At 38.1% G+C, this 6,506-nt stretch overlaps 1 pseudogene; it reads right to left on the bottom strand.

The window, feature by feature from the left end:
• Nucleotides 1-1,149: 1,149 nt before the first annotated feature.
• On the bottom strand, nucleotides 1,150-4,159 carry LOC129044028 (serine/threonine-protein kinase PRP4 homolog; annotated as a pseudogene).
• Between the last annotated feature and the right edge of the window lie 2,347 nt (nucleotides 4,160-6,506).

Here is a 6,506-nt window from a genome sequence, read left to right as displayed (position 1 = left end):
ACAGTACACTGAAGGCACTCTATCCATCAAGCGTGTTCTCTTCCAATTTTAAATGTGATTAACAGAACAGAAATTGTAACTATGCCACAGGTGCAATGCCAAAAAAAAAAAAAAAAAACAAGATCAATTATCACACATGCTAGGAATTCTGCCACAAAACTAACATTCCTCATTTGTCAGTTGTTCCAATAAAATGACATCTTAAAACACCAGAGATGTTGATGGTTTAGCTTACCTTCAGTGTAGTGAATGCTGTATACAACCTGCTTTTTTTTTTTTAATTTTATTTTACTTGAAGTCTGGGATATATGTGCAGAACGTGCAGGTTTGTTACATAGGTATACATGTGTCATGGTGGTTTGCTGCACCTATCAACCTATCATCTAGGTTTTAAGCCCCACATGCATTAGGTATTTGTCCTAGTGCTCTCCCTCCCCTTGCCCTCCACCCCTCGACAGGCCCCGGTCTGTGATGTTCCCCTCCCTGTGTCCATGTGTTCTCATTGTTCAACTCCCACTTATGAGTGAGAACATGCAGTGTTTGGTTTTCTGTTCCTGTGTTATTTTGCTGAGAATGATGGCTTCCAGCTTCATCCATGTCCCTGCAAAGGACAAGAACTCATTCTTTTTTATGGCTGCATAGTATTCTATGGTGTATGTGTGCCACATTTTCTGTAAGGAGACCATCCCTGCAGGCAGGCTCAAGAAGAAACAGACCCCTTTTGGCACTGACTACATCAACGGCATGCTGCTGTGGCCTGCACACACACACCTAGGAAAACAGGAATATAAACAGCATTTATGCTGGCCATTTTATCTGAAGACCAAAATGAAGCCAAGTCTGCTAAAAACAAATCAACCACCTAATATTACTACTCATTTTATAACAGATGCTTTTGTCTTTAATGTGAACTGCAACCATATACATTAGCACCGTAATTTTGTTCAGTCTTGGCAATTTAAAACAGTTCTATGGTGAAATTTCACATAAGACACAAAACAGATTAACATTTCTAAAAGAAATTCAAATATATCATGCTTCCTCAAATTTGCTGGAGAAATATTTATAAGTTTATATTCATTAATAAAGTGCTGTGAAATTTCTTCAGTCTCTGTATTTACTCAAACCCTTAGAGTTTCTTCATCTTGCTTAAATTTTTTCCTGGATGAAGGCATGCTGCAGGGCCTGGTTGATGCTAATTCATTTAGCTAGGCCCAACATTAGAATCTGATCCAACAAGTCCTTTAGCTGGTATACTTTTTTACGTTGGTCTTCAGGAAGTGTCTGGCACCCAATCAAGTTGGCCAGTAGGTCCTTAGTTGCATTAATTGTGCTCATAACAGTAACTTTCTCCCTGTCTGTTACTTTATCAGCTTCTATGTACACGAAGTTGAGATTTTGATCAAAATGCTGATCTTTGAATACACCTTTTGAATCATCTCATTTGGCATTTTTCCTTTGAGATTCATCACAAGCTTCAACATATGGTTATTGGTTTTGCCAGGAAATAAAATTTTTCCAGCACAGAGTTTGTATAAGGTGCAACCTACTGACCACATATCTATACCATAGTCACAGCATTTACCTATAATGATTTCAAGAGCACGATAAAATCTACTGACAAGATAAGGTGTAATGTCATTATCCGCAACATGTGAAGCCAACCCAAAATTGCAAAGCTTTAAAATACTTTTTGATGATTAACCGGGATATTGTCTGGCTTGTTGTCTGCATGTAGGATATCGCATCTTTTAAGGAGCTTCAATGCCAGGAAAAACTGCTGACTATGGGATCTTACAGCTTTAATATGAAAACCAATACCTTTATCATATTTTTTAATGTCTCTCGTAAGTTCATACTGAGAGGCTCAAATATGAGACAGAGATACTCTTTGTGCAGTGCCTGAAGAGTTGCAGACAATGAAGTTTGTCATCAGGATCAGCATCAAATTCTTTCAAGAACTCTAGTTCTTTTAAACCAGTCTTTTGCATGAGCTCATTGTTTCTGATGACCTTTACAGCCACTTCTTGGTTGGCTCTTGCATTATCTCTGGCTCATAAAACATTACTGAATACACCTTGCCCAGTGTAGCCATACACATTGTAACATTTATCTAGGACTTCACCTATGTTCACATGATAATAGCCTTCTGAATCAGTCCAGTTATCTCTGAGGTTGGGATTCTCTTTGAATCTTATCCATTGCCAGCAACCCAAAGGCAAGCACTATCAAAATAGTCAGGAAACATCATCAGATTCTGTAAAACTTATCAAGTGCCAACAACTTCTTCTGAGATGAACTATTATTCTGTTCAACTGTCATTAGATTATGCTTGGCTTTCACTGAGGCCTGAAATGTATCAACATTTTCCCATTCATACTCTTCAACATCAGCAGCTACTCACTCCAGAATGTCATCTGGAGAAGATGATCATGTTTTCACACTGCTCTGCTCTGAGGGACGCTTGGTTCAGATGACATGGACATATTGCTATCTTCAGCAAGATATTTATATTTCTGAACAATTGCCTGCCTTTGGATTCTTCTCTGTTCTATTAGGGCTTCTTCATCTTCTTCCTCCACATCAAAATCTTCAAGGTTATCATCAGACGAAGATTCCTGCTCAACTTTCATTCCTTCAGAAACACTTCCTTTAAATTTATCTTCCTTTACTTTGCTTCTGCTCCTTCATCTATGACCACCCCATGATCGAGACCACCTTCTCAAGCGTGATCTGCTCCTCCAACCTCTGTCCCTTTTCTGAGGAGACCTGCTTCTGCTTGGAGACCTGATTTTTGTGCTACACCTGAGTGGGGAACGAGACCTCTTTTTAATGGGAGATCTACTACTTCTTCGGGTTGGAGACCACCTATTAATGGGGCTGGCATCTTTTGATCTTTCACATCTATTAAGGATATCATCTTGAGGTTGTGTTCTTGAAGAAGAAAGTCGTCTTCTCTCTGGTTCTCTTCATTTTCCTTCTAAGGATCGGCTCAGCTCTTCTACCAGGAAAGAGTGTTCAAGAGGGAGATTTGCTCTGCTTAGATCTTCTATCATTTAAAAGCGAAGACCTATTTCTTCTTGATTTACCACATGGTTTTGAAGACAAACTTCTTTTAGGACTACAATCAGGTCTTCCACTGGGTGACCTATTTTCTTTCCCAGATGAAGTATCTTTAGAGGGAGATCTAATTGGGTTCTTCTCTTTACCAGCTTCAGACTGTGTTGATTTTCTCTTTTTGGACTGTGACCTTCTGTCTTTGGTTTTACCTCTTAAAACAACTGGGGATCTGGATTTTTTACCTTGATCGTGACTTCTACCTTCATTTATAATTGGGGATTTGTCTTGTTTTTTGATTTACTTTTATCTTCAGTTTTAACCTTATCATCAGTAGGAGATCTGGCCTTACTAATTTTCTCTTAAGATCACCTTCTAAGGGTAGGGGATTTTAATTCTCTTGCTTGATCTTGAAACTTACTCCTTTTGATGGGCTTTTAGACTTTTTCCTCTCCTCTGACTTGGTCCTAGTTGTTTTCTCTTTAACGATTTCAATACCCCCCTTGCTTTTCTTCTTATCAGATCTATGTCTACTCCATTCTTTGGATCTGCTTTTACACCGTTTTTCATAGTATTTTTATTGTCCACAAGTTCAAGTTTCCCCTTTGTACTTGAAGATCTAGTACTAGATCTACTTCCATTTCTTAAATTTCATGAATCTCCCCTTCTTCTTCAGAGCCAGACTCATAATCTTGTAAAATGAACCCCATACCACATTGGACCTTTCCTTCCATTAACTAATTATCAAGTTCAGCATTAACCAAGGCTCTCTGTTTTTCCAAGTCTTCTAGCAAAGCTAAATCATCAAGTTTAGTTCTTTTTGCTGGAGACATTCCCTCTTTATCAGAAGCATCCGTAACCTCTTTTCTTTTGTGTTTCTTATGTTTATGCTTATGTTTATGTTTTTTATCCTTGTCTTCTGAGGAATGCTTATGTTTCTTATGTTCACTTCTGTGTTTATACTTTTTTAACTTATTTTGTTCTTATTTTGAAATTGGTCTTCTGATACTTCTCCATTTTCTTCATGTATAGTCTTTTCAGAATTATCAGCATCTTCCATCTCTGGCTGTTCCTGCAGCAACTGGGTCTCCGTGGTGGCCATCTTGAACTTCCTGACTCCACTGCCGCTGTGATGGTGGCTCCGGGGACCGTGAAAGGCAGTGGAAGTGGAAGAAGAAGGAAAAGAGATTCCGTACATGTGCCTATTGTTCCCTTCTTTGTGTTCATGTGTACTCAATGTTTAGCTCCCACTTATGAATGAGAATAGGCAGTATTTGGTTTTCTGTTGTGCATTAATTCACTTAGGATCATAGCTTCCAGCTGCATCCATGTTGCTGCAAAGACCATGATTTTGTTTTTTATGGCTTCATAGTGTTCCATGGTGTATATGTACTACATTTTCTTTATCCAATCTAGGTTGAGTCCATGTCTTTGCTATTGTAAATAGTATTGCAATAAATATATGGGTGCATGTGTCTTTTTGGTAGAATGATTTATTTTCCTTTGGGTATATACCCAGTAATAGGATTGCCAGGTCAAATGGTAGTTCTTAGTTCTTTCAGACGTCTCCAAACTGCTTTCCACAGTGGCTAAATTAATTTACATTCCCACCAGCAGTGTATAATTGTTCCCTTTTCTCTGCAACCTTGCTAACATCTGTTGTTTCTTGACTTTAATACTCGTCGTTGTGACTGGTGTGAGATGGTATCTCATTGTGGTTTTGATTTGCATTTCTCTAATGATCAATGTTGTTGAGCATTTTTTCATATACTTGTTGCCACATGTATGTCTTCTTTTGAAAAGTGTATGCTCATGTCCTTTGCCCATTTTTTTAAAGAGGTTGCTTGTTCTTCACTTGTTGATTTGAGTTCCTTATAGACTCTGGATATTAGACCTTTGTCAAATGCATACTGTGTGAATGTTTTCTCCCATTCTGTAGTTTGACTATTTATTCTGTTGATAGTTTCTTTTGCTGTGCAGAAGCTCTTTAGTTTAATTTGATCTCACTTGTCTGTATTTGTATTTGTTGCAATTGCCTTTGGAGACTTCATCATGAAATCTTTGTCAAGGCCTATGTACAGAATGGTAATTTTTAGGTTTTCTTTTACGATCTTTATAATTTTAGATCTTACATTTAAGTCTCTAATCTATTTTGAGTTAATTTATATATATATATGGTAAAAGGAAGGGGCTTAGTTTCAATCTTCTGCGTATGGCTAGCCAGTTATCACAGCACCATTTAATCAATAGAGAGTTCTTTCCCCCATTGCTTGTTGTTATCAGCTTTGTCAAAGATCAGATGGTTGTAGATGTGTGGCTTTATTTCTGGGTTCTCTAACCTGTTTTATTTGTCTGTGTGTCTGTTTTTGTACCAGCTCTATGCTGTTTTGCTTGCTGTAACCTTGTAGTATAAAGTCGGGTAGTGTGATGCCTTCAGCTTTGTTTTTTTGTTTTTTTGGTTTTTTTTTTTTTTTTTTTTTTTGCTTAGGATTGCATTGACTATTCAGGCTTTTTTAAATCCATATAAATCTTAGAATTGTTTTTTCTAATTCTGTGAAAAGTGATTTGGTAGTTTGACACAAATAGCATTAAATCTGTACATTGCTTTAGGATGCATGGCTATTTTTTTTTTTTTTTTTTTGAGACAGAGTCTCGCTCTACCACCCAGGCTGGAGTGCAGAGGCACAACCTCGGCTCACTGCAACCTCCACCTCCTGAGTTCAAGAGATTCTCCTGCCTCAGTCTCTCAAGTAGCTGGGATTACAGGTGTGTGCTACCACCCCCAGCTAACTTTTTGTATTTTCAGTAGCGAAGGGGTTTCACCATGTTAGCCAGGATGGTCTCGATCTCCTGACCTCATGATCTGCTCACCTCCGCCTCCAAAAGTGCTGGGATTACAGGCGTGTGCCACCCCGCCCAGCCGGCTATTTTAACAATACTGATTCTTCCTATCTATGAGCACAAACCATTTCTTCATTTGTTTGTGTCATCTCTGATTTCTTTCAGTGGTGTTATGTAATTCTTGTTGTAGGATATTTCACCTCCTTCTTTTAGCTGTATTCCTAGCTATTTTATTCTTTTGTGGCTATTGTGAATGGGATTGCATTTTTGATTTGACTCTCAGGTTGGACATTATTTGTGTATAGAAATGCTACTGATTTTTGTGCATTGATTTTGTATCCTGAAACTTCAGTGAAGTTGTTTATCTGTTCCAGGAGCCTTTGGGCAGAGGCTATAGGGTTTTATAGGTATAATAGCATCTGTGAAGAGAAATAGTTTGACTTCCTCTCTTCCTATTTGGATGACTTTTATTTCTTTCTCTTGCCTGATTTCTCTGGCTGGGACTTCTAGTACTATGTAAATAGGAATGGTGAAAGTGGGCATCCTTGTCTTGTTCTAGTTCTCAAGGAGAATGCTTCCAGTTTTTGCCGATTCAGTAGGATGTTGGC

The sequence above is a fragment of the Pongo pygmaeus genome, chromosome 13, assembly GCF_028885625.2.
Source record: "Pongo pygmaeus isolate AG05252 chromosome 13, NHGRI_mPonPyg2-v2.0_pri, whole genome shotgun sequence".
Lineage (NCBI taxonomy): Eukaryota > Metazoa > Chordata > Mammalia > Primates > Hominidae > Pongo > Pongo pygmaeus.
This window is presented reverse-complemented; position numbering and strand designations above follow the sequence as displayed.